This window comes from Mauremys reevesii, linkage group 5, assembly GCF_016161935.1.
Source record: "Mauremys reevesii isolate NIE-2019 linkage group 5, ASM1616193v1, whole genome shotgun sequence".
In the NCBI taxonomy this organism is placed as follows: Eukaryota; Metazoa; Chordata; order Testudines; family Geoemydidae; genus Mauremys; species Mauremys reevesii.
In genome coordinates, this window is record NC_052627.1 from 123,620,835 (window position 1) to 123,647,762 (window position 26,928).

Genomic DNA, 26,928 nt, shown 5'->3' on the forward strand with positions numbered 1-26,928 from the left:
GGCTCACATCCAACTGCTGCACTTTTCTCAGAGACACACCTCTCCCTGTCTTTCATCAAACTCTGAGACATGAAACTCTCACCCTCTGGACAGTATCCAGTGTGGCTTTCAGTAGCACATTCAGTACTTCTTCCACTGCTGGGGTTTCTCTTGGGAAGGGAGTGGTTCTTCTTTGAGTGCTTGTTCACATCCATTCCAATCAGGTGTGCGTGCGCCGTGTGCATGGTGGTCGGAAAGCTTTTCCCCTAAAAGCTCCCATTGGGTTGGCTGTGGAGCCCCCTGGAGTGGCACCTTCATGGCGCTCTATATATGACCCTGATGACCTGACCCCCCCGCCCCCCATTTCCTTCTTACCGTCCGTGATGGCCGTTGGAACAGTGCTCATTTGCTCAGCAAGTGCTCCCTTAGCATTCTTCTGTTAGTCATTAGTTTCTAGTTAGTGTTATAGTTAGTTTAGATAGTAGGTTAGAAGCGGGGTTTCTTCCCAATCCCTAACCCCCAGCTCCGGGGCATGCCATGAGCCTAAGGCTTTAAGCCCTGCAGTGCTTGTAATAAGCCTGTGCCCATCAGTGACACCCACAATTCTTCTTTAAACTGTCTGGGGGAAGCGCACCAAACGGAAAGGTGCAACTCTGCAGGGCTTATCGGCCAAGAACCAACTAAAGTGATTTCCGACTAAAACAACTTTTTAATGGAGTCTGCTCTCTGCCCACAGCTGGCTACGGACTGCCAGGACCCGGCACCAGGCGCATCCGTACGGAGTGCTCCAGCATCCATACACGACATGGTGCCAAGGAAGGACTCTACCACAAGACACCCTTGGCACCGGCACTCCCTGGCACCGCACCCATGTATAGCAGCCCGGCACCGCTCGACTTCCCTGGTGCCACACAAGAAGGCTGAAAGAGGGCGCTCGCTGGCCCCGATATCTGCAGGACCATCAGGGGATGCACAGGTGCACCCCAGAAAGGACCTGGTGCCAAATCAGCACGAGTTGGTGCTGTTGACTTTGGTACCCGACAGGGGGGACCATCTAGTCCAACAGGGCAGTGCCAGGTGGAGGTGTTGGATTCACTTGCTGGTGTGCAACACTGACCCCTCTACTCCAGGCGGCCATACCACTCATCCTAGAGTACCTTCTGCATCTCAAACAGCAGGGCCTACCTGCAGCATCCATCAAGGTGCACCTTGCTGCTATCTCAGCCTTCCACCCAGGAAAGTCTGCACGCTCAGTGTTCGCTTACCCCCATGTTAGGACATTTCCTCAAGGGCTTGGAACATGGGACCTTAACTTGGTCCTCTCCTGGCTCATGGGGCCCCTTTTGTGAACCACTGGTGACTTGCTCCTTGCTCTATTTGTCGTGGAAAGTGTCCTTCCTGGTAGCCATCACATCAGCCAGGTGAGTGTCTGAATTAGTCTCTGACCTCCAGCCCCCGTCTACACGGTCTTTCACAAAAACAAGGTGCAGCTCAGGCCTCACCCAGCCTTCCTTTCCAAAGAAGTGTCACAATTCCACACTGATCAAGACATTTTTCTACCCGTCTTCTATCCTAAGCCTCACACCAGTACCCAAGAGCAGAGGCTGCACTCACTGAATGTCTGGAGAGCGCTATATTCTACATCAAGCGCACGAAACAGTTCAGGAAGTCGAACCAACTATTCGTGGCAGTGGCAGACCGGATGAAAGGACTCCCAGTTTCATCTCAGAGAATATCTTCCTGGATCACAGTCTGCATCCGCATATATTACGAGTTAGCCAACGTCCCAGCCCCAACTCTTACGGCACATTCCATAAAGGCACAAGCCTCGTCAGCTGCCTTCCTGGGCCAGGTCATAATACAAGAGATCTGCAGGGCAGTAACTTGGTCCTCGGTGCATACGTTTACCTCTCTCACTATGCTATCACCCAATACGCCAGAGATGATGCGGGATTCGGCAGGGCAGTGCTCCAATCAGTGATTTCTTAACTCCGACCCCCACCTCCTGGGTAGCACTTGGGAGTCACCTGATTGGAATAAATGTGAACAAGCACTCAAAGAAGAAAAAACAGTTACTCATCTTCTTGTAACTGTTCTTCAAGATGTGTTGTTCATGTCCATTCCAATACCTACCTTCCTTCCCTTCTGTCGGAGCAGCTTGCAAGAAGGAACTGAAGAGGGATCGGGTTGGCAGGGTCATATATTGAGCGCCATGAAGGCACCACTCAAGGGGGCTCCACAGCCGACCCAACGGGAGCTGCTCAGGGAAAATTGCAGACAATTGTGCACGCACACCCAATTGGAGTGGATGTGAACAACACATCTTGAAGAACAACAGTTATGAGATGGTAAGTATCTGTTTTTTTCAGCTCCCTGTGAAGAGTTGAAAGCAGGGATCATGTGTTAAGATCTGGGGGTATTTCCCACATGATTAATTTTCTGTGATTGAAGGATAAGCTAGCATTGGTGGAGCTTAGATTTCACCTCTCTCTCATCTTAAACATTTATAAGGCACAATCACTGGGGCATTAGAGCATATATTATAATCATGACGGTATCTCCAGCAGTAAATAAGGCCTAGAACTATACACTGAACAATAAGGATAAAACAAAATAGCGACTAGTTGCTCATTAATTGAGCACCATCCATCTTGTTCACTGAATGAGGCCCAGGCCCTGTAGAAAAAATAGTATAGTGTCCTGTAATTAAAGATACTATCCTAAAACTGAACAAGGGGACTGAATTAAGGTAGTTCAGGCAACCTTTGGCATTTTCTAACTTTTGAGTGCTTGACTTTCCAACCTTAATAATGTTCTTTTAACATATTTGTGTGTGTGTGTGTGTGTGTGTGTGTGTGTGTGTGATTTTATTTTAAGCTCACTCTGTACCACTATATGTTAATTGACGATAACTGTTCGGTGTAGCATGAACAACTTGAGACTTTGAGTGTGATTTACAGAACCACTTGTGGCTTTGAAGAGCACTTATTTAAACAGTGTGATGAATCTGCTGAGAATGAACCTGCCACCAGTATGGCCTGGCTCCTGACTAGAGTGTGATAGCTCAAGAAGGGGGGAGGGTGATAGCTCATGGCAGGTGGAAGGACGATTGGAGATCTGGGGAACAGCAATGAAAGTAGCTGTTCCTGATTGCTGCTAAAAATGCTAGGTCTATCTTTGTTTAAGAGTAACAGGACACATATACATAGTAGAGATAAGAAAACACACACTGAGGAAACAAATTACACTGATCTACCCTCTATGACATCAGTTTGTCTCCAATATTGAAAGCTGTTCTGCCACAAGGCTTCAAAATCAGCTCAACCTTGGGGCAACAATAGAAATGCAAGTTACCATTGAGGCAGCAACGGATTGTCCAAGGATTTAAAAACATCTTAAGAAGGCTAGTGCAGAAATGACAATAGAACATCTTATTTGTCTTTCTTTCAAAGATCAGTAGGCTATGGGAATGTAAATAGTACTGTACCATTATGAACTAGTGGTCACACTTTATATGAAGGGCACAGTATAAAGGTGTAAACTTTATACATTCATAAAAGATGAATCAATTGTAAGTTGTTGCAGAGAACCAACGGGTTGTTTATAACTATCTCTAACACTTTTTTCTGATGTGCTTATAGCCAGCTGCACTACTACTCATGCCTTTAACATGCTTATAACAGCTATTAATGGTCTATTAACTCTATACATTGGTAGTCCATCACTGACGATGACAGTATTGTTGCAGTTCTCATATATGGCTACGCATCTGACTCTGCAGTCCGAATCCTGATGCACAGAATCGGCTGCACTGAGGGCATGGGAAGTTTGTATCTATGATGTTTGATGATGCAGCTCTGTGGCGCCTTTCATGTGCAGCCTGGAGATAATTTCATTGATCCCGCTCAAACTTGTCATATGCTGATCTTGTCAGAGACCACCAGTGAGTCCTGTTCTGAGCCATTTGCTCAAGTTCTTTGGGACTGATGCCAGCCCACTGGAGACTGCTCTTCAGATTATCTTCAAAGCACTTATACAGATGACCCTTTTTATTTTGGGCCTGACTCAGCTCCCCATACAAGATCTGTTTTGGGAGACGGTGGTCCTCCATTCTGATGACATACCTAGTCCACCTAAGTTGTGCTCTCAGTAACATTTTCTCAGTGCTGGTTGTGTTTGCTCTCTCAAGGACCTTAATACTGGTTACTCTGTCCTGCCAGCAAATGCTCATTATTGAGTGGAGGGAGCGCATGTGAAATTGCTCAAGCTGTTTAATGTTATGTATATAAAGAGTCCGCATCTCAGATCCATACAGGAGAGATGTTAGAACCACTGCACTGTAGATCTTCAATTTGGTGGCAAGATGGATGTTGTGTTGGTTAAGAAGTTTTGTTTAAAGTCGGCCAAGGGCCTGGCTGGCTTTATTAATTCTGGAGATTTCCTTATCAAGGGAACCATCACTTGAAATGGTACTGCCCAAATACTTGAACTGATCCATATTTTTCAACTGTGTGCCTTGGATGAAGATGGCTGGCACTGGGGCATTGGAATAAGTTGTTGGCTGGAACAAGACCTCTGTCTTCCCAAGACTGATGGTGAGGCCAAAGAGCTGGGATGCTTCAGAAAATCTATCAACGATGACCTGAAGGTTGTCTTGTCTATGAACCATCAAGGCACAGTCATCTGCAAAAAGTGCCTCGATGAGAAGCCTCTCCAGTGTTTTGGTCTTAGCATTGAGTCTTGGAAGATCAAAGAGGGAGCCATTTTGTTGGTAGCAGATGTATATCCCCTGATTCAAGTCCCTTGTTGCATGGCTGAGAACACAAGCAAAGAACAAGTTGAACAGCGCTGGAGCAAGTACTCAGCCTTGCTTCATTTCATTCGAGATTTCAAATGCATCAGAAAAGTCACCAATGGTGAGTACTTGTACTGTCATATGGTCTTGGAACAGACAGATGATTTGTATGAACCTTCTTGGGCAGCCCAGTTTATATAGAATAGCGCATAGACCCTCTCTGTTGATCGTATCAAAAGCTTTGGTCAAATCGATGAAAACTGCATACAGGTCCATGTTCTGCCCTAAACATTTTTCCTGAACCTGCCTTATGACAAAGATCATGTCCATAGTGCTACGACCTGGTCTGAAACCACACTGCGCTTTTCCACAGATATGTTTGCAATGAGTCTGTTCAGTAGAATGTGAGCTGGTATTTTTGCTTGCTATACAGAGGAGAACAATGCCATAGTCAGCTTTGCTGCCTTTGTTTTTGAACAGTGATACAATAATAGCATCTTTGAAGTCTTGTGGCATTTCTTCTTCCTCCTAAATGCTACTCAGGATGTCATGAAACACCTTGATAGCTTTTGGGCCTGCTCCTTTATTCAATTCTGCTGGGATACCATCCTTTCCAGATGCTTTTCCAGAGTTGTTTGATGGCTTTTATAACTTCCTCAACTGGTGGAGAGAGATTGAGATCCTCTTTCATGGGTTTCTCAGGTAAATGGTCAAGAATACACTGATCAACTGTGGATGGTCTATTGAGTAGACTACTGAAGCATTCAGCCCATCTCTGTACGATTCCCTCCTTGCCTTTGATGAGGGTTGTGCCATCTGCTGACTTCAAGGGGGCTGTGCCCAATTTAGATGATCCGTAGACTGCTTTGATAGAGTCAAAGAACATCTTTGCATTGTTTGTATCTGCATAATGCTGGACTTCTGCAGCTTTCCTCTCCCACCACTCATCCTGCATTCTCCTTAGTTCAGACTGGGCCTTACTCTGTAGATACTTAACCCTATCTTTCTTTGAGATGGAAGTGAGTTCATTCTGCCATTCAACAAATGCTTTCTGCTTGTCACTTAGGAGTTTGAAAATGTTCTCATTGTTCTTGTCGAACCAATCCTGGTGTACACTTTTATTTGCTCCCAGCACTGATTTAGCTGTATCAATAATCACAATTAAACTGATTGATTCCATTTTTCTGATCGGTTGCCAGTGATTGGTGGGCAGGAAAAAAGCCTGTCATCAAGTGACTGGTGAAACTGCACCTGATAGTTGGCATGCTTGAGCTTTGCTATGTTGAAGGATGTTCTATTAAGTTTCGGATGCTCGCGCTGTGAAGGGACTATATGTAGGTTCAGCAATCTTACCAATCTGTGGTCTGTCCAGCATTCTGCATCATGCATGGCTCTGGTAATTCTGACATCACAGATGTTTTGTTGGAGGATGATAATATAGTCTATCAGGGCCATTGTTTGGACCGTGGGTGCATCCCTGTTGTTTGTTTATCATTTTGCCTAAAGATGGTGATGAACAGACTGTGTGTTCTGCACATTTATCCAAGAGGAGTCCATTACTGTTCATCTTTCCCACTCCATGTCATCCTATCACACCTAGTGACAGTCACTGCTGTCTCTACCAACTCTAGTGTTAAAGTCTCCCAGCAGGATGAGTTTGTCATATGCAGGGCTTGATCTGATGATGGAGTCCAGGTCAAAGTAGAACTACTCCTCGCTTTCCTCTATGCTGGTCAGTGTACGTACATAGGCATTGATGAGAGTGACATGCCGTAAACGATTCAGGGGAAATCGAAGTTTCATGAGCCCTTCATTCAGGCCAACAGGGAGGTCAGGAAGTTGTTTCAGGAGTGATGTTCTTATGGCAAATTCAACTCCATGGATCCTGTTTTCATCTGCTGCTTTTCCTTTCCAAAAGAAAGTCTAATCGCCTCCTAGCTCACTGATTCAACCTTCTTCGGCCAATCTAGTCTCTCTCAGTGCTGCAATATCAATGTTGTAGCGGGCAAGTTCTTTTGAGACGAGCTGTTTTTCACTCAGCCCTTCTTGCATCGCCTCTGTCAATAAGGGTGTGGATATTCTACGCTCCTAGGGTGAGTCTTTTCTTCTTTATTGGTTTTTGATGGCTAAAGGATGATCTGCCAGCCTTGGTAGTCTGGCCAGATATTATGGGGCAGGCAATGTTTTGGACCTTTTCTAGCCCCGTCCCTTAAAAAGGGTGAGCAGTGCTATCCTAAAAAGGGCTGCTCAGTTGCCTAGGATGCTGTCGAACTTCTCTGCTGCCCCGGGACGCAGCTGAACGGCCACTAGTCCCAAGGCCATCTACATGCAGGATTGTGGCTACTACTGCCAGTGGTCATCTCCATCTGTTGCTTCGCCACACCCCCGTCACCGCAGGACATGAATTAATGATATGATTACCCTATAGAAACTATTTATAAACATCCTTTTTATAACGTGTATTATTAGCAATAGTATAGCAATGAGTTCACAAATAAGGCCCTAATGTTCTCAAGAGATTATCCAGGTGAAAACATTAAGAAATAGGCTAACTTAGTTTTTTTCTATTAATACAAGCAGTCTGCATTAATTGGAAGTATTAATTTGATAACATTTGTGAAAGCAATTGTAAGCAAAAAGTGCCACTTATGGAAGACGCACGCTTAAGGATTTTGTAATTATAATTATTTGCACTGTTAAGTGAGCTGCATTAAAATATTTGTTGTTGCTTTATTTCCCTTGAGGAAACTTGCATGGCAGAAGCTGAGTCATGTTGATAAATGGGCCTGAATGCTTTATAATATAGTGATGCATCGTAATGATAAATAGATCTGGGTAAATAGTATAGATCAAACACACAATGAAAGTATTTGTATTATACACTTTGCTGAGGAAGGAAAAATGACAGTGGATATCAGTAAAGATGACTATAAATGGTTTTATTAAACTAGGCAAAAAATTATATGCCTACAAAGAGGAAAACATGGTATTTGACATTTAACTAAACAGACCAATAAAATACACATTGTAACTTTTCAAATGAATATTTTAGTGGGTGTTCCATGCCCATAAACCCATAGATGATTCTTTTTCCTTGCAAATATGCCAAATATTGAAATAAAACAGAAACAGAAAATAAAATAGTATCATGCAGGATTCTCCAAAGGAGGAATGTAGTAGGCAAGGTATGTAAATCTGATATAACATAGTAAAATTAACATAAACCTGTTGCACTTGACAGACATATTAGAACTGAGCATTGGCAGCAGCTGATAACATTGTCTAAAATTTACTTTCCTAGAACTTTTCCTGGCAGGAAGTTAGTTTGCACTTGGCAAGGCCATAGACGTTTCACACTGTAGCCTTTTTACTGGCATCAGATGCTGTTCCAAATACCACAAGAAAGTGTATTTTAAAGGTAAAGAATTTTGAAAGAAGAAAATATAGTTGTATACAATATACTGTAGTTACCTGGGAGTTTAACAAGACAGCTGTGCGCACATGCACACACATACACACAACTCAAAATTCAGAGGAGTAGTAGTGTGAGATGTTTACAGGTGACTGATTTCTCTTTCAACCTTGAATTACCACTAGGCCTGCTTAAATTAATTTGCTTTGCAGCGGTGTCCACAGCAGAGTCAGTGCAATAGGGATTTCAGTCCCCTGTCCAATAGCTACCAGAGCAAAGCAAATCTCTTAGGAACTAGAGGATTTAAAGTCAGACATGATATAACCGAAGAAGGCGCTGATTCTGATAGTTTATAAATACAGATCTGTAGAAACACTGATTTGTAATGCAAAATGGAACTATGCTGCATAGGCTCCTATCCTACAAAGGGCATCAGCCATTAGGAGCTGAATTAGCTGGATGAATTCCTTTGCAGTATCAGGACATTAGTATGATCCAACTGGTGGACTAAATCCTGCTTCTTCTGAAGTCAATAGCAACACTCCTAGGTCTTGTCTATCCAAGGAAACTTTAATGTAAAATTCCTTCTGGTGTTCAGCTGCACCACTGGGAACATCAATGAAGACAAGACTGCAAGGTCTTTACCACCATATCATGACGTGGAACATGGCATGCATATTTGCCAAAGATTGGCTGTTACAATGTGTCCCGGTCATTTTTTGGCAGTAGGTCATTTTTTAGGACTACTAGAGCCACTATGTATTGTTCACCAGATAATCCCAGCAACTAAAGAGTTTGCCTGGCTTACAGGAAGGCAGTTTCTTTTTAAGGAAGTCTGTTATTCAATGGAATTAACCCCTCTACACACTTAAGTAGCTGGACGCATGGGTGCACTGGAAGTTCACACACAGGAAGACAAGGCTGCTGCCCCAATGGATGTATTAGGTGTCCTATTTGTGGAGCCACCCAGCTTTTCCTTGTCTGCATGGTTGGCAGCAGAGTGCAGTTGATTGTTAGAATGAACCCCAGTACAGCAGCCCACGGGGTTTGATTTAATTGTGTGGTGTTGTCGATGGTCCCATGATGGTGTTTATATTGAAATATTTGTCGGTCAAGAATGGAATGAGAGAGCGGGCTAGGTATGGGGAAGTAGCTGAAGCTAACTGACCCAGGAGATGCTGGTGGGTAGGGAGAAGACTCTAAGGAGTTTGCAATATCTGGGGGTTTGTGCTAGTCCTTTGTCACAGAGGTTTGCAATCCACAGATTATTTTGGACCTACGCCCAGAAGAATAAGTAGCAGTGGTGGCCAAGAGCTTTTGTCAGGAATCAGGGCCTAGCCTCCAGGCAGCCTCATCAGTACAGTGGGCCTGCAGCAGGCTGCCTGATTGATCATCCCACCTGATTGGCTGGAGGAGCAGTAGGCCAGCAGCAGCTCACGGCTGCTCAGTGTTCATGCCCACCCCTATGCCTGCTCCTCCCTGTCACCCAGCCTTGCCTCTCTCCTGCCCCTGCCTTGAACCCCTCATTGCCTGCTGCCCTGCTTTCTGGTCCATGATTCCAACACGTGGTTCCTGGTGCCTGCTCTGGCCGCTACACTAGATCACTCTCCTCCATGTTGCCTGACACTTCCTCTTCCATCCACCTCTGGCCGGTAGGTTATAATCATTACACTCAGATGTAGACTTCGCCTTTGTTCTCTATGCCCACGTGTTCTCAAGGATCCTGCTAAGGGAACCCTTTCAGAGCAGGTGCAGTCAGACTGGTGACTGAGTTGTGTCTGTGACTAATAATGGAGCTATAAGTGCATCATCTCAGCCTCCAAATCTTGTCTTTTGCTGAGGTTCACTGACAGATGAAGATCACAATTGGGCCACTGCAATGAGATCCACTTGAGAGCTCCCTTTGAAGTCTGCCATGGAACATCAGCTAGTAGAGAACCTGGTACTTCACATCTCTAAGTCAGGTGAGAAAACCATACACATTTTTGGAATGTTAAAATGGCTTCCCATTTTCTTTGAAGTGCAATCTTATATAGAATCATAGAATATCAGGGTTGGAAGGGACCTCAGGAGGTCATCTAGTCCAACCCCCTGCTCAAAGCAGGTCCAGTCCCCAACTAAATCATCCCAGCCAGGGCTTTGTCAAGCCGGGCCTTAAAAACCTCTAAGGAAGGAGATTCCACCACCTCCCTACGTAACCCATATATAGTGTGGGTCTTGACTGGCGCGCACACACACACACACACACACCCCTCACCTTTGCAGTAGGGGTTACAGTCCAGGTTCCACTTTAAATTGGGCTGGTGAACTGCTTATGTTGCAGTGAGGATACAGGTTAAATCACTCCAGTGCTGATAATTCTCCAATGTCTTCCCACAATTCTCTTTGTGTGCTCAGAAGGACAGGCAAGTTCTTCCCCAACTCAATGGAAAAGAATAATAGAATAGATCCTCTTACTACAGTATAAAGAACCATAGGGTATGGAGTTCCAGCAACACATGAGCAGCAGTAAGGAAACAGTAACTCGAGTCTAATTTTGCAGTGTGGCTGACCAGCAAGGCTAACCTGGATGCTGGTCACTCAAGTTAATTCTTCCGTGAAGACATACCTTGGGTGCACACGTAGGGAGAGAATGTCTCTCAACAGTTCAGATAGCTGGGTAGCTTCTGTTAACAGTCCCTAAATTTGACCTCTTCAGGTGGAACGCGAGAAGACATTCCTGGTGGAGTCTTCTTGACTCTAGAACTCACTTACCTTGTCATTCAGCCTGTGCCTGTGATTGATGACTTTAAGGTAGGATTTAAGACCCATATCTTTGCTCAGTTCTCTCTACATAGGATAGGTTGGCTGTGAAGGGTTTTATGGTTTTGTGTGTTGACTGGGTAATAGCTTGAGGACTAGCTTTTGAATCTGAGCACTGTATTGTGGCACATGGCAGTTATAAATTTGTGTATCATCCATTAATAAGGCTGTGAGTCTGTCCCAGAAGTCATGGATTCTGTGACTTTCCATGCCCTCACTGACTTCTGCAGCGGACCATGCTGGCTCAGGGATAGGGACAGGGGGCTGCGGGGTGTGGTGTGTGTGGGGGGGGTTACCTTGGGGTGGGGGGCTCCCCGGTTCCCACTGGCATGGCCCAGCAGCTCCTAGCCTAGGCGGAGGGGCCAGGGGGCTTCATGCGCTGCCCACAGGCCCTGCCCCCAAAGCTGCCATTGGTTGTAGTTCCTGGCCAATGGGAACTGTGCAACCGGCACTTGTGGTGGGAGCAGCACGTGGAGCCCTCTGGTCCCTCCATCACCTAGGAGCTGCAGGGACACACGGAGCCAGGTAGGGAGCCCCTGCCAGCCCCTGCCCCCAGCACCAGCAGGCACCCCTGGACCACCTCCACCCAAAAGCACATGTGACCCCCCACCCAAGTTTTTATTAGGGGTATATAGTAAAAGTCATGGACAGATCACGGGCCATGAATTTTTGTTTACTGCCTGTGACCTGTCTGTGACTTTTACTAAAAATTCATGTGACTAACATGTAGTCTTATCCATTAACGCTTCCTGTTGTTGACTATATGATATTAAACTGTGATTAATTATTATTTTAGAACATAAATGCACTTGTAGATGTAGGCAATGAGTGCCTGTTTGTATTAGTCTACCTCTAAATGTAATCTGCCTCTGGTGGCTTTCTTTGTTATGTGAGGGAAGATGTCAAACCTCTAGAATCCAGTTTGCAAGAGGATTTTCCAGAGGTTAGATCTGATAAGTATCTTCTGTTAAAGGTTCCCCTATATACTGTGTTAACATCATCAAAAGTCTAAGATGGAGCCCGTCTGGCCTGGTGTCATATTGACCTTTAGTAAATATAATTTAATGTCCCAGAGTGACACGTTTTAGGAAATTTTTACTATTTTTGGGATACATCTACTGAATAGACATTGAGAGCCTAATTTAGAACACCTACTACACCAAATTGTTTTTCTTACTCCACCACAGGATATATTGGATGGTTTTCTGTAACAGCTCAGCCTACGCAACACTAGTGTTTGACAAAATGCTTAAAATGGCACACACCTAGCAATCTGCATATGCGTTCGGTTCCACCCCGCGTACCTAAAATAGTCCGGAAGCGAGGAGTCACTAGTGAACAGTATTTTTCAGATCCAAATATGATAAAACCACTCATTTATTTGGAATGTGTATTGTGGGGTTTCCAGCCTGTTTGCTGAGAAGTCTAGACACAACCTTAGGTCTCATGTGTGCCATGTACTTGCTTTCTTAGCTAAGGATCTCACCGATGTGATGTTTTGTTTTCAGCACTCTCATTTATACAGCAGTGCTTCTGTACTTCATTTTCCATTTTGGCTTCTTTGAACAGCAACATACATGTAAATGTTATAGGGCATGGTCTGATGGAGGTTTAACTTGCTGCTGCCCTTTCATGCTGCATCTCCTTGGTGCTCATCGATTCATAGATTTTTAAGGCCAGAAGGACAATTATGACTCCCTGCATAACACAGGACATAGAATTTCACACTGCAGGTTCTGCATTGTACCCAATAGCTTTTGGTTAATTAGAGATACTTGAAGATTTTGTTGTTTAAAATTCAAGGTGAGTGTAAACATAAATCTGAGATATCCAGGGCTGAATGGGAATCCTCCAATTCTGTGCAGACATTTTGGATTTGAATCAAGTGTTCTAACATGGACCTGTTTGACTCTCACAAAAGTAATTTCTGGGGATATTTTCAAGAATAATCTTCATTTGTAGTGTAAAACAGGCATGGGTAGGCTACCCTAATTTGTGTAGGCAACAACCATGCTACTGCAAGAGAACTATGTTTATTCAGACCCTAGTTAATCAAAACTTCTGGTTTGGTGAAAGTTCTATCTGATCCCTAGTGTTTAACTTTAGTGTATCAAGTTATCTGTGGGAAAAAATGTTAAATGCACTAAAGTTCGTCATAGTTTATGTCTGCAGAGTTTACAGGCTCTTCAGGAGAGCGATTTCCTGTGCATAAACTCTCCAGATTCACAGCCCTTGTTTATCTAAATCATCAACCAGTAGAACTGATCTTTTTTATCCCCAATCACATTCATATTGTTGTTCTCATACTATATCTTCCCTGATAATGAGGGAAGTTCACCTTGCATCCTGGGATAGGTGAATTTGACCTGGCATAGAAATCTCTCTGGATTTATAGAATAGTCTATAAATTATGCTGTATAGCAGTCCACAAAAGAATAATAGTACTTCCATTTGTTATGGTAAAGGAATGTTACCTCAAAAAAGGGTTTTGGAAGAATCTAGAGTAAAGCTAGAGTGATTTTATGTATGTAGTGTTGTAGCAGTGTTGGTCCCAGGATATTAGAGACACGTGGTGGGTGAGATAATATCTTTCATTGGACCAACTTCTGTTGGTGAGAAAGACAAACTTCAGCTCTGTTCTCACCAACAGAAGTTGGTCCAATAAAAGATGATATCTCATCCACCTTGTCTCTCTAGTATGATTTTTATGTGAACCGGTGGCTTTCCTTAATTGGGATTCTTTGGCGGGTGTGGGGAAAATATGTGTACTAAATACACATTGATATTCTTGGATAAAACGGCAACATGAAGAGAAGTAAGAAGCCAGCCAAAATCAGTGTGGCCCAGATTCTGCCATGGGTAATGCATGTGCATGTCTTCACACACTTGAGAAGCCCTGCTGAATTCTGTGGGACTCCTGACGTGCATAAAACTAAGCATGTGTGCAAAGCGTTGCAGGATTGGAGCCTGTGTTACAGGAAAAGTTAAATTTAGCGGTGCAACAAGAAGAAAAGCTTTGTATTACTGTTAATTGAGAACAATGATGTCATACCACAATGAAATATGACTGACCTTTTTATCACCACATCGAAGGAAAACTATTTTAATTTACAGAGGTTTCTCTTGCTCTAGACTTTCAGAGATTCTGAAAATCTAAGATCTCTGTCCGTCTTTAGACTGAGCAACACTAGCTTTGTTCAGCCATAGTTTAGTTATGCTGTAAGTGATATAGCTGTACTTTGGCACCTTGTAGACCAGGGGTGGGCAACCTATGGCATGGGTGCCAAAGGCGGCACGCGAGCTGATTTTCAGTGGCACTCACACTGCCCGGGTCCTGGCCACTGGTCCGGGGGGCTCTGCATTTTAATTGAATTTTAAATGAAGCTTCTTAAACATTTTAAAAACCTTATTTACAGTACTTTACATGCAACAATAGTATAATTATATATTATAGACTTATAGAAAGAGACCTTCCAAAACGTTAAAATGTATTACTGGCACGCGAAACCTTAAATTAAACTGAATAAATGAAGACTCGGCACACCATTTCTGAAAGGTTGCTGACCCCTGTTATAGACTAACAGACGTAGTGGAGCATAAGCTTTCGTGGCTGAATACCCACGTTGTCAGATGCATATGCTCCAATACGTCTGTTAGTCTATAAGGTGCCACAGGACTCTTTGTTGCTTTTTACAGATCCACACTAACACGGCTACCCATCTGATACATTGCTGTACTTTGTAACCTATGTTTTGTGGCTGTCTAGTGCATTTTGCTAATAGTAAGTGATTAGATATATTTATAAATATCACTTGTGTTGTGATTGTTCTTTTATGTCACATGCCAGAACTCTACATTTAATGAAGATGGATCTTTGGATTTTTATTTTATTATTATTCTTTGTGGTATCATAGCACCTAACAGTTATGGACCAGGACCCTATGGTGGCAAGTGCTGTACCACACAGAACACACAGACTTCGACCCCAAAAGCTTACAATCTAAGTATAAGACAAGAAACAACAGATGGATATAGACAGATGGGGAAGGACAAGGAAACAATGAGACAGTATAAATCAGGCCTGTACAACTCGTAAAGCAGCAAGGGCCATATTACTCCAAAGAAAACAGCTGAGGGCCGAAACCCACCGGCCCCCCTGAAACACCCTCCCCAGCACCATCCAGCCCCCTCGAAACAACTGCCCTCTCCCAGTGCCGCCCGCCCTGCAGAAACAAATCCTCTTTCCCCAGCGCCGCCCTGCCGAAACAGCGGTATTGAACCTTGGTAATATGTTATAGTAGGCCCCTAAGGTAGTATAATTAAGGTAAAAGAGAAATGTCTTTTTGCTAGAAGTAGAATAAGAACTTCCCCCTATTTTGTAATCCATTGCCCTGTTGAATGAATGAGGTGTGAATGAGGAAGGCATGGAAGACAGGCACGTCCAGACAGCTGCAACCCTTGGAGAGGGGATGGGAGCCAGGCCAGATCAGGCCCAATGTTGCTATAGAAACGCTCACCAGGATGTAATGGGCCAGTGGTAGCCACTCCATAGTTCAGACTGATCCTAACTTACAACTAAGATCCATTTTTAACTTCCGTGTTACTTCTCCAAAAAACTACCTGATCCCCTGAGCTCTCCTAGGCCAGGTAGGATTTGTCTGGGAGGTTTGGTAACCTTCAGAAAAGAGGTTTTGCAATTAAGGTATTTCACAAATATCCATCATTCCCTTTCTGAACATTTTCCTAGCTTCCTACCCCCAAAATGGCTTGGCTCCAAACACCAGGTGTCTGGTGAGTTGGACGGGGGCCTCTGGGTGTTACTGGGGGAAAGCTGGGGGATCACAAAGATCTGTGTCATGTTAATAACATTGACTATGTAAATTATTTAAACTGCCCTTCTGCTGAGTCCTGGCTCTGCGGCAAGGGCTGCTCTGCAGAGGAAGAGGTGGGGGCCTGGATCGTGTGGGATGTGGTTAGAATTCTTGGGGGCATGGCAGGCGGGATGATGAGGAACAGGGAAGAATGACTGTGGGGTTGGATCCCTGAACTGTTCATTTCTAGACTGTCCTGCATTTGGGTTTTTAGGGAAGCTGTCGAGTATTTGTAAGTGAGATTTGTTGATGGGCTTTTAACTGGGCTTCTCTAAAATTTACAGCTTAACTCTTCAGCTAACGAAGTGGTTCGGATTTATGTGCAGTATGTCATAGTCCTCTCTTCTCTAACGCGGGGATGGACATTTAATTTGATCCTGTCCTCACTTTGCCTTTGTACTGCTAGGGACAGACTCGGCTGCAAAGGTTCCCAAAGTGTGATGGGATTGAGTCCAGAGAGCTGGGTGTGTGCACATGGGACCAGCTTCTTCTGACTGCGAGATAGAAAGAAGCTAAATATACATTTAAACATCCTTCTAAGGTGGCTTTTCCATGGAAGCAGTTGCTGCAGTGACGACAGGCACATGAACCCATGAGGCAGTTCCTGCATTAACCAGTTTTCCACGCTATGAAAAAGTTGAAGAACCCCTGATCCAAACACAGCAGCCTGTCTTGTCCTGGGATTAGCAGTGATTCCCCCCCAGAGACTGTCAAGCCTTAATGACCCAGTTTTCTTTACCACCCTGGGGCAGTTATTTGAACATTTGGGACCATCGGAGGCATTCCGCCATTTCCCTCTCCCAATTGTCCCCACCACCACTGCCTGCCTGCTCGCCACCTCACCTCCCCAGCTCACCTACTCACCCCCTGCCACTGCCCACCCGCTTGCCTCTTCAGCCCCTCCCCTCCCCCACTGCCGGCTCATCTTCCCCACGCGACTCGTCAGCTGTCGGTGTAACAACAGAAAAACCTCCCTCTCCCAATTGCCCCCCTCCGGCCACCAACCTGCTTGCCTCCTCAGCCCCCACACCCTGCTGCCGGCTCACCTGCCCCCCACCACTCACCTCCTCAGCCTCCCCCAGCCCGCTGCCAGCTCACCTGCCCCCCTGCCCGCTCGCCTCCTCAGCCCTCCTCCCCTGCCGCCGGCTCACCTGTCTCCCTGCTCACCTCCTCAGCTGCCCTAAGCTGATTCACTGTTTGCTCCAACCCTCCCCCTGTCCTTCAGTCTCTTAACCACAGCTTCCCTCCACATCTGCTCATCTTACTATCTTCTACACAGCCCTGACCTCCTCATCCCCTTCCATCGACTTTCCATTTAGTGATCCCCTCCTGTGTAACACCCCTCCACCCCAGATGGCAGCAGAAGGTGACTGACAGCCGGCGAATGAGCAGCTGGCGAGGTGGTTAACCGAACAAGAGGCTGGCGGGGTGGCCAGCCAAAGCAAGTGCTCAGATGGCGGAGCAAGCAAGGTGCCTTCTTCCCCAGGTGGGAGGTGAACTCACACAGAAGCACTTCTGAACCCTGGATCCTCATGGACCAAGGTACAACCACTCTGAGTGGGATGTGGTGAGGGAGCAGAGAGGGGCACAGAAAAAGAACTTTTGGTTGTAAAATTCAAGAACATGAGGCAGAAGACACTGCCCCACTGGGGTGGGTGTCTTGTTCATAGTTTTATGATTATGAATCCTGCTTGTGACATTTTCCCTAATTAATGTCATGTGACTGTCCTCCTTTCATAAAAAGTTTTTCTCCACTCAGACCCCGTGCTTGCGAGTGGAGAAGTATTGACTCCCAGAGGCACCCAGGAGTGGTGTGTAATTTTCCCAGGCTACTGGGTGGCGGCTCGAGCTGGTTCTGTGTTGTATTGTTGGAAAGGAACCCCTAGATATTAAACACAGCCCTGGTTGCTGCTGGCTCCACCTGGCAGAAGGGTTACATAAGCAAAGAGTGGGGACTGTACTAGTTGTTTGAAAGGGATTGGTCACCCTGCTCTGACTGGAGGTAGAGAAACCAGCCAAAGCTCCACCCATTCGTACATCTAAGCAACCTTGTATCATTCTGTAACTTTAAGCTGTTAGCTGTAATATGATGAGTGGAAATGGAGAAAGAGGGTCAGGTTTCAGGGAATGCCCGAGTTTGGTAAGGCTCCACGGGCTGAGGAATGTAAACGAGGGGCAGGCCATTATTATACAAACATTAGAGTCTCAGCATGTGATACTGGCCTCTCAGAGTGTCTAATCAAGTTCTGTTTCCTTCAGCTCTGTTTACCTGCTGCATTAAATCTTGCTAATGAACCACCAGCATGTAGTGATGCTTTCTGCAGTGGTATTCTTGAGAAAGTAAGGGGGCTGTTTAACTACCTTACTGTACACTTTATTTCTACAAAATTGGCAATAGTCACTTCTTTTGTTTAAGTGAAATTGAACTGAGAACCTGGCATTTGGTCTCTGAGCTTAGTTACTGGCTAGTGCAGGGGTGGGCAAACTATGGCCTGTGGGCTGCATCTGGCCCCTCAGGGCTTTGGATCCGGCCTGTGGCCCCCGAGTGGGAGGTAGAGGGCTTCATGCGTTGCCTCCAGGCACCGCCCCCCGCAGCTCCTATTGGCCAGGAACGACAAACTGTGGCCAATGGGAGCTTCAGGGGAGGTATGGCAAGGGCAATGCATGCGGGGGCCGCAGCACTTCAGGGAGTGGCATGGGGCTGGGGACAGGGCAGATGTGCAGGGAGCCTGCCCTGGTCCCAGTGCGCACTGCTGCCACCCCGGAGCCGCTTGAGGTAAGCGACACCGGGCCGGAACCCGAACCCCCTCCTGCACCTCACCCCCCAACTCCCTGCCCTGAGCTCCCTGCTGTACCCTGCACCCCTGTGCACCCCAATCCCTTACCCTGAGCCCCTTCCTACACACCGCACCCCTCCTCCACCCCACACTCCCTCACACCCCCCAACCCCCAGCCCCAGCCCTCTATACAATTTCCCCACCCAGATGTGGTCCTCAGCCCAAAAAGTTTGCCTAGTGTATTCAGAGAAAAACTGAGCTTAGGCCTCGGTGAATCAAAGCAAGTGGTGAGGATAACTTTGCCTGCTAGGTCATAGGCATGCTGTCAGTGCCTTATTACAGCTAGAGGAGGCTGAATGGCCTAAGTGTTATGAGATGACATCTGCACAAGGTTTTGTCACGTGACTGCAACTTCTAATCAATACGCTGTTGTGTTGAAACAGAAATCCTTTATACAAATATGTCCTGTGAGTTGTAGTGGATCCATTTACAATTTCAGTATCTATTTTATTCTAATTCTTTCTGTGGGCTAGTCTACACTTACCAGCCGGGTCGACGCGGTGAGTTCGACTTCTCGGAGTTCGAACTATCGCATCTAATCTGGACGCGATAGTTCGAACTCCGGAAGCGCCGCAGTCGACTCCGGTACTCCACCACTGCAAACGGCGGTGGTGGAGTCGACCTTGGAGCCGCGGACTTCGATTCCGCGGCGTCTGGACGGGTGAGTAGTTCGAACTAAGGTACTTCGAATTCAGCTACGCTATTCACATAGCTGAATTTGCGTACCCTAGTTCGACCCCGCTTCTTAGTGTGGACCAGCCCTGTGTTGTTTAGTCTAACAATGAAATACAACTATAAGAGTCAAATACAACACACTATATAAGCATTGATTTTTCCTGGGTATTTGTATATTTAAATCCACATAGAAAGGTGCAAACTAGGGGTTAAAGGCCTCTATTACAAAATAATTGGAGGAAATATGGTATTCAGACAGAGGTTTTTTTTTTAAAATCCTCTTAATCCAACAGTCTCAAAGAGCAAGTGTAACGCCAACAGACTCCGGTTGTTGGTGCGGGGGATTGAACTGGGGACCTCAGTGCATGAGCCTCTACTGCATGAGCTAAAATCTAAGGCTGTAGAGCAGACTCATTTTAATCCTCTCTAAGTGGTCTTGGTACCACTAGGTGGGACAGAACACACCCAGAAGGTGTATGGGTTACCCACACAGCAGAGGAACTTAATGCTTTTCTACATTCCCAGCCACACTGAACAGCCACCAAAACAGAGAAGATATTAAACTAAATATTTATCTTTTAAAAAGGTATAAATATTTAACTGGGGCATATAATGTTTACAGATGACATAGTCATTCTTGTCTTACAAATATGCAGTCACTTGTTCATCTGAGACCTACCTTGATTCTTATGGGCATATTAGCTGAGGTCCTAGAAGTATGTTTGAGCAGTTCATAGAATTTCTAGTCCAACCCCCTGCTTAAAGCAAGACCAATCCCCAATTAATTCCCCAAATGGCCCCCTCAAGGATTGAACTCACAACGCTGGGTTTAGCAGGCCAATGCTCAAACCACTGAGCTATCCCTGCTGCCTCTGTTTAGTACTGGCAGGCCTGTATGCTCAGAATTCAATAGAACTATTAGTGAAGTTGGAGAAAAATTTGATTTTGTCTTCTGTATGTTGGTCTGGGCTCAAGAGAATAAATGGCCTATATCTTGAAACCAAGGCTGATACATACAGGAATAACATAAAACAAATTAGCAGTGTTTGTCAGGAATTTACTGCTGAAATGCATTTTGACTGGAAAATGCAGTTTCTATTAAATCAGTAATTGCCACTGAAAAATTGAGATTAAAAAAAAATCCATCAGGAAAACCAAAACAAAATATTTCATTTTAGTTGGCTTGACCTGAATTTTGTTTTGGATCAGTTTAGCCATAATCTGTGTCTTCCTGAACTGTTGTACTGCCTCATGGGGGAGACAGTTTGGGTGCCTCATTCCCTTTTCTCTTTATGGGCAAGTTCCCTGCATGGACTACATCTCCCAGGATGCACCACAATCTCCTTTCTAGTTGAACTGCCATGATATATAGGAGATGTAGTCCAGCCAGGGAGCCTGGCCCTTATGGGAGAATGAGGGTGTGATGCTGTATGAGTAAAGATGACTATTTATATCATTGCCACCATTATACAAGATTTATAGTAATTGTATAAAGTGTATCATGGTAAGGTGTCTTTGTATCTGAAGTTATGAATATTGGCTATGTACTTGTATCTTCAACATGTTTCTTCCTGGGTGATACCCTCTCCGATAGAATTTAAGTTAGGACTAGACAGCTATGTATTGATGTCCCATCAAGGACACTACACTCACACAGAGGGCCATTGAAGAAACTCCTCCAGTCCAGATAGCTCTTCCTGAGGATGCTTCAGACAGAAAGGAGCCAATGGCCACCCCCCTGTGATTCAGCAAAACGTGTAAGGGCATGTGATATGCTCATGTGACCCTGGACTCCATCTTGGGCCACTAATTTTCCACGTACAGGGGCTGTGGGCTTTGTTTGGGACAGTACATTTCCATGCACATGGCAGGGGATATAAAAAGACACCTGAAACATCTCCATGTTGCCTCTTCCTGCTCTAGTTCTCTGGACTGTGGATTTAAAACTAAAAGGAGTATCTTGAACTATGGACTGAGGACCTTCCAATCTTTGGGGAGTTACCAAAGAGACTTTACAAGCCAGCAGTCTATTCCATCACTGCTACAAACCTGACATAAGGACTTCGCAATCATTTGTATGCATAAGATCTATTAACCATTTATAACTCTCTTCTTTTCTTTTATTAATAAAAAATTTAGTTAGTTACTAAGGATTGGCTGACAGAATGATATTTGAGTAAGACCTGAGATTCATTTTGACCTAGGGATATCTGTCTGATCCTTTGGTATTAGTGAGAACCTCACATAAGATGAAATAGGTTTTCAATAACCTCTCACTATACTAGATTGGATTGCCTGGATGGGAGCTAAGGGCTGAAATGGCTAAAGGAGACTGTGTGTGGCTTCTGGTTAACTAGTGTGATACTGCACAGGCTCTTTTGTTACTGGTTTGGTGAACCTAAGTATAAAGTAAACCACCAGCTCTGGGGATTGTCTGCCCTGATTCTTGCAATCTGCCCTGAGCGTGGCATTATCTGTGTTGTCTATCCCAGGTACTCGCACAGAGGGCTTACCATGGCAGCTCAGGGAGAAACAGATAAATGCTGAATCAAGCAAACAAAACAAAACAAAAAATAAAAACCAACCATTTCAACATTACCTGATGATGAAAATAAATTTTGAAACATGGGAATTCCTCAATGGAATAGGATGGAAATTCTGAAGGTTTTTTTTTTTTTTTCAACTAGCTATAAAAATGAATTGCTCAAAGCTAAAACCTAATGTTGGGATGCGTTGTTTGTGCAATGTAATTTATGAAAACAACATGCAGATACTGGTAACTCAACTTAAGTAATGTGTCGTTAAGTTGATCTTCATAACGTTCTTCTGGGATGGCTTAGAGTTGATGATACCAGAGCTGTGTCTGGCTTGTAACACCAGTAGCTACCAACTTCATTTTAGGGATGTTTTGTTTTCCCCCAGCCACAGTTAAAAGGCCTTACAAAAAAGTAAACTGTTCTCTCAAATTCCCTTAACAGTCACAGCGTTTTTATTTGATTTCTTGTCACCCAATAAGGTTACATAATTTCACATTTTCTATATTCTTTTGCTTTTCACAAAAAGCAACATTATCAATTAAGTTGTCCCACCTTGCAAACTGCATTGATATCTTGTTGTGCTCGAATAATGCCTCAATGAGTTTCTTACCTGTCTAGAGCTGAGGAGTTTTGCTGCTTAAAATATTTTGAAATCAGTCAACTTTGGCTTTTTGTCTAGATTTTTCATGGAATTACCAAGTCAAGTGCAATTAAACACTGATCCTGCTCAGTAGAGCTTTCAGTTGTGTTTCCATTTGGAGTCCACATACCAACACACCTGTGGGGCCACCAACCCTGGCTGAAGAAAGCATTGCAGAATTGATCCTCTGCATTTGCTGGAAACTTTCTCAAGAGGTAAGCTCCAATTGTCCTCTGTTTGATTGGAGTCTGAGAGTTTCTCCTTTTTTGCAGTTACTCAAAATTTTTACTCAAACAGGGTTTCCAGATATAACATTTAGTGCTTTATAAAGAGTGGGCTAATTACATTCACCCATTACACAGATGTTAAAAGATTTGCCTAATGTTACACAGGAAGTCAATAGCGACACCAGAAATCAAACCCAGGTTTCTGGACTCAGACTGATGCTCTGTCCAACCCACCCTTTAACTGACAATGGACCATGGGAGATGCCTATCGACACCTAATGGAATGTCCTGCTGTGACTAGGCGAAATCATGCATGGACATGTGACTTGTCCATGTGACTCCAACCACCATCTTGTTACTGTACTTTTCCACAGTAAGAACAATGGGATTCTCTCCACATGGCAGAAGATATAAAAGGCCCTGGAAACATCTCCATTTTGCCTCGTTCCTGCCCCAGCCTCTTTCCTGCTCAAACTTCTGGACTATGAATGTATAGTAATAGAAGTATTTTAAACAAGGAACTGAGGACCTTCCAATGATTTGGAAGCAGCCAGAGACTTGACTTAAGCCAGCAGTTTATTCCATCACTGCTACAAACCTGAACCAAGAACTTTGCATTTATTGTATGTATGTGATTCCTTTAACCAATTTTATCTTTCTTTCTTTCTTTCTAAAAATAAACATTTATATTTTAGATGCTAAAGGATTGGCATCAGCATGATTTGGGGGTAAGATCTGAATTATATATTGACCTGGGTGTGTGGCTGGTCCTTTGGGATCAGAAGAACCTTTTATTTGAAGAGATTGGTTTTAAAGAACCACACATCTCTAAGTCTAGTGTTTTCCGTGGTAATACAAGGACTGGAGTGCCCAAGGAAACTGCTTGTATGACTTCTTGTTAGTCAGTGTGGTGAAACAGAAGTTTACTTTTGTTGCTGGTTTTGTATCTCTCATGAGAGAATAACCTCCAGTTTTGGAAGTGTAGCTGCCCTATTTCTCAGCAGTTTGTCCTGAATATTCTCAGTTGTGACCCACAAAGGCCTGGTTTTACCCCATTTTGGTGAAGGGGATCTAGAGAGACTAAGTGACTTGCCCAAGGTCACATTGGAAATCTGTCACAGAGCATGGAAATGAACTTGTTTTCCCAAGTCCTGGGCTAGTATCCTAATTACTGTACCATCCCTCCTCTTTCTGTACAAGCATCTGCTTATACCAGGATCTCTGTTTGGCCCCAAGAGTTGGAAGGATAGTTTAGTGGTGATGGTAGGCACATTGCTGCAGGCCTACATCAGGGTATCCTGATACTAGAGCCTTAAGGTACGTCTACACAGGGATAAAAGACCCGCAGCATGGCCATGGCTTGTCCGATTCAGCTGACTGGCTCGCAGGCCTCGGGCTCCGGAGTTGAAAAATCACTGTGTAAATGTTCGGGGAACCTGTGAGGGTCCGGCCCAAGCCTGAATGTCTACACAGCAATTTTTCAGCCCTGGAGCCCAAGACCCGCAAGCCCAAGTCAGCTGACCCTGGCCAGCTGCGGGTTTTTTATCCCTGTGTGGCCATACCACAAAAATGCAACCTATTCTATAGGTATTTGTTCTGTTTTGTGCCTTTTGCTTTGAACCTAGTAGGTCCTGTATCTGTTCTTTTCCTTAGGAAGAATGTTAGGTGAACCATTTGAGAACTGTTTCTTCTGCAAGATCCATCTGATGGGTCAGTGTTTTAGTTTGCTGATTGGTACTGTTGGAATGGGTCACTTCAGAATATTATTTTGTAATTTAAAAAAAAAAGTTTGGTTTTCTTTTGAACACTCACATGTCCGTATTGGAAGTGTAACCGCTGCTATGCTGGCCATCCCGGGGGATTGAACCCGGGAAACGTCACAGCTAAAGCTTGAGCCTCTAAAGCAGTGGTCACCAACTGGTCGATCGCCCTGGCCTCCCTTCCAGAGCCAGCACCCCGTACACTCTCCTGCACCTCTACCCCGTGCCCCAGCCCGGAGCCCCCTACTGCACCCAAACTCCCTCCTAGAGCTTGCGCCCCTCACCCCCTCCTGCACCCAAACCCTCTGCCCCAGGCTCAGCCCAGACCCTCTCCCACACTGCGAACCGCTTGGCTCCAGCCCAGAGCCTGCACCCGCTCCCAAACCCCAACCGCCTGCCCCAGCCTGGTGAAAGTGAGTGAGGATGGAGGAGAGCGAGCGACCCGGGGGGAGGATGGAGTGAGCGAGGCAGGGCTTTGGGGAAAGGGTGGGGTCTTGGGGAAGGTATGGGGTAGATCCTGGGTTGCCCTTAGATTCAAAAAGTGATCTTGAGTGTAAAAAGGTTGGAGACCATTGCACTAGAGCCAAAGCTAAATCCCTTACCTGAGAGCCACAGCAAAGGCATAGCCTCCTGGATCAGGCACAGCAGTGGATGCATAATTCACTGAAGAGTGGGCTACAGAAACAATGAAATATTGGTACACCATAGCTCTGGGTTTAGTCAAAAGGTGCGCTCTTCAGAGAAAGCCTTGGAAAATGCTTCATGCTATAGGCATCTCTGGCTACAACTTTCACCTCAACTTCCTGCCATTTACTCTTCAAGCATAAGATTAAAGTAATCAGTCAAAATAAATGAATTTCAGGGATATTTGGGAGTGGAATTCAGTATGTGTTTGAGGTTTTTTTATATTGATTTTGAGGTTGTCTTGAGTGTGGGATATTTGCACTCTGGAGACAAGTTCCATGTGTGACAGTTCAGAAAGAGAAGTTGCAGCTGGCTAGCAGGTGTGCTGCAGCAGTGACCTGGTTTGAGAGTGACCTCTGGTAACCTTCTTTGTTTGCCATGCTAAAGGTTGGCCACATGTTCTAATGCACACATTACGCCATCGTGCAAATGGGTAGTTTGCAAATAGGTCTGAGAGAGAAACTGTGCTTCAGTGGAAAACATCTTGAGATTTCCCAGCACAAAAGAAAACTTCAGCTCAAAAACTTTACCACATGAATAGAAAATGTAAAATGGAAGTGTATAAACATTTGGAACAGTTTAAAACTGGACTGGCCAATTAGCTAAATTCTAAGCTGCATTATTAGGTACAATCGGTGTAATCCTTCAGGGAAAAATAAAGAAGGCTGCAGCTGTAGCAGCATCCAGGGAATGATTGCTGAAAAGCCTTGGAGGTACCATGTGTAGTGTAGCCACACAGAAAGCAAGGGAGGAGATGAGACTGCCCTTACAATCCAACATAAAGTGTCACACTGGGAGTCCCAGCACATTTATAAGCCCCTAAACAGCTCTAAAAAGTCTTGACTGGTTGGTGGCAGTGGAGCAGTCATAATGGAGGTCTCTTCAGTTTCCCTCATGTATTGCTCAGCTTCCCAACTCAGCATCACAGAAGTCGAAAGAGAGACTCCCATTGCCCTCATTCCACATGTTTCAGAGCCTGTCAGAACCAGTTCTGCTGTGCATCCTGATATTTCTTCCTTTGGATACTGTTATCACAATTTATACACACCCCACCCCATGCCTCTAAGGAGCCAATGTGCTTTTTTTCATAAGTTACTGAGGTCCGTAGAAGTTTGTCTGTGTGATTCAGGCTCCAAAGTTCCTAAATCATAAGAACATAGGAATGGCCATACTGGATCAGACCAAAGGTCCATCTAGCCCAGGATCCTGTCTTCCGACAGTGGCCAATGCCAGGTGCCCCAGAAGGAATGAACAGAACCGGTAATCATCAAGTGATCCATCCCCTGTCGCTCATTCCCAGCTTCTACTGGAAAGGACTTTGAGAGGTCATCTGGTCCAGTCCATGACAGGTATTTGTCTAACCTGCTCTTAAAAATCTCCAATGATGGAGATTCCACAACTTCTCTAGGCAATTTATTCCAGTGCTTAACCATCCTGACGGGAAGTTTTTCCTAATGTCCAACCAAACCTCCCTTGCTGCAATTTAAGCCCATTGCTTCTTGTCCTAGCCTCACAGGTTAAGAAGAGCAATTCTTCTCCCTCCTCCTTGTAACAACCTCTTATGTACTTGAAAATTATCTCCCCTCTCAGTCTTCTCTTCTCCAGAGTAAACAAACCCAATTTTTCAATCTTCCCTCGTGTTTTCTAGACACTTAATAATTTTTGTTGCTCTTTCTTTTGTGACTTTCTCCGATTTGTCCACATCTTTC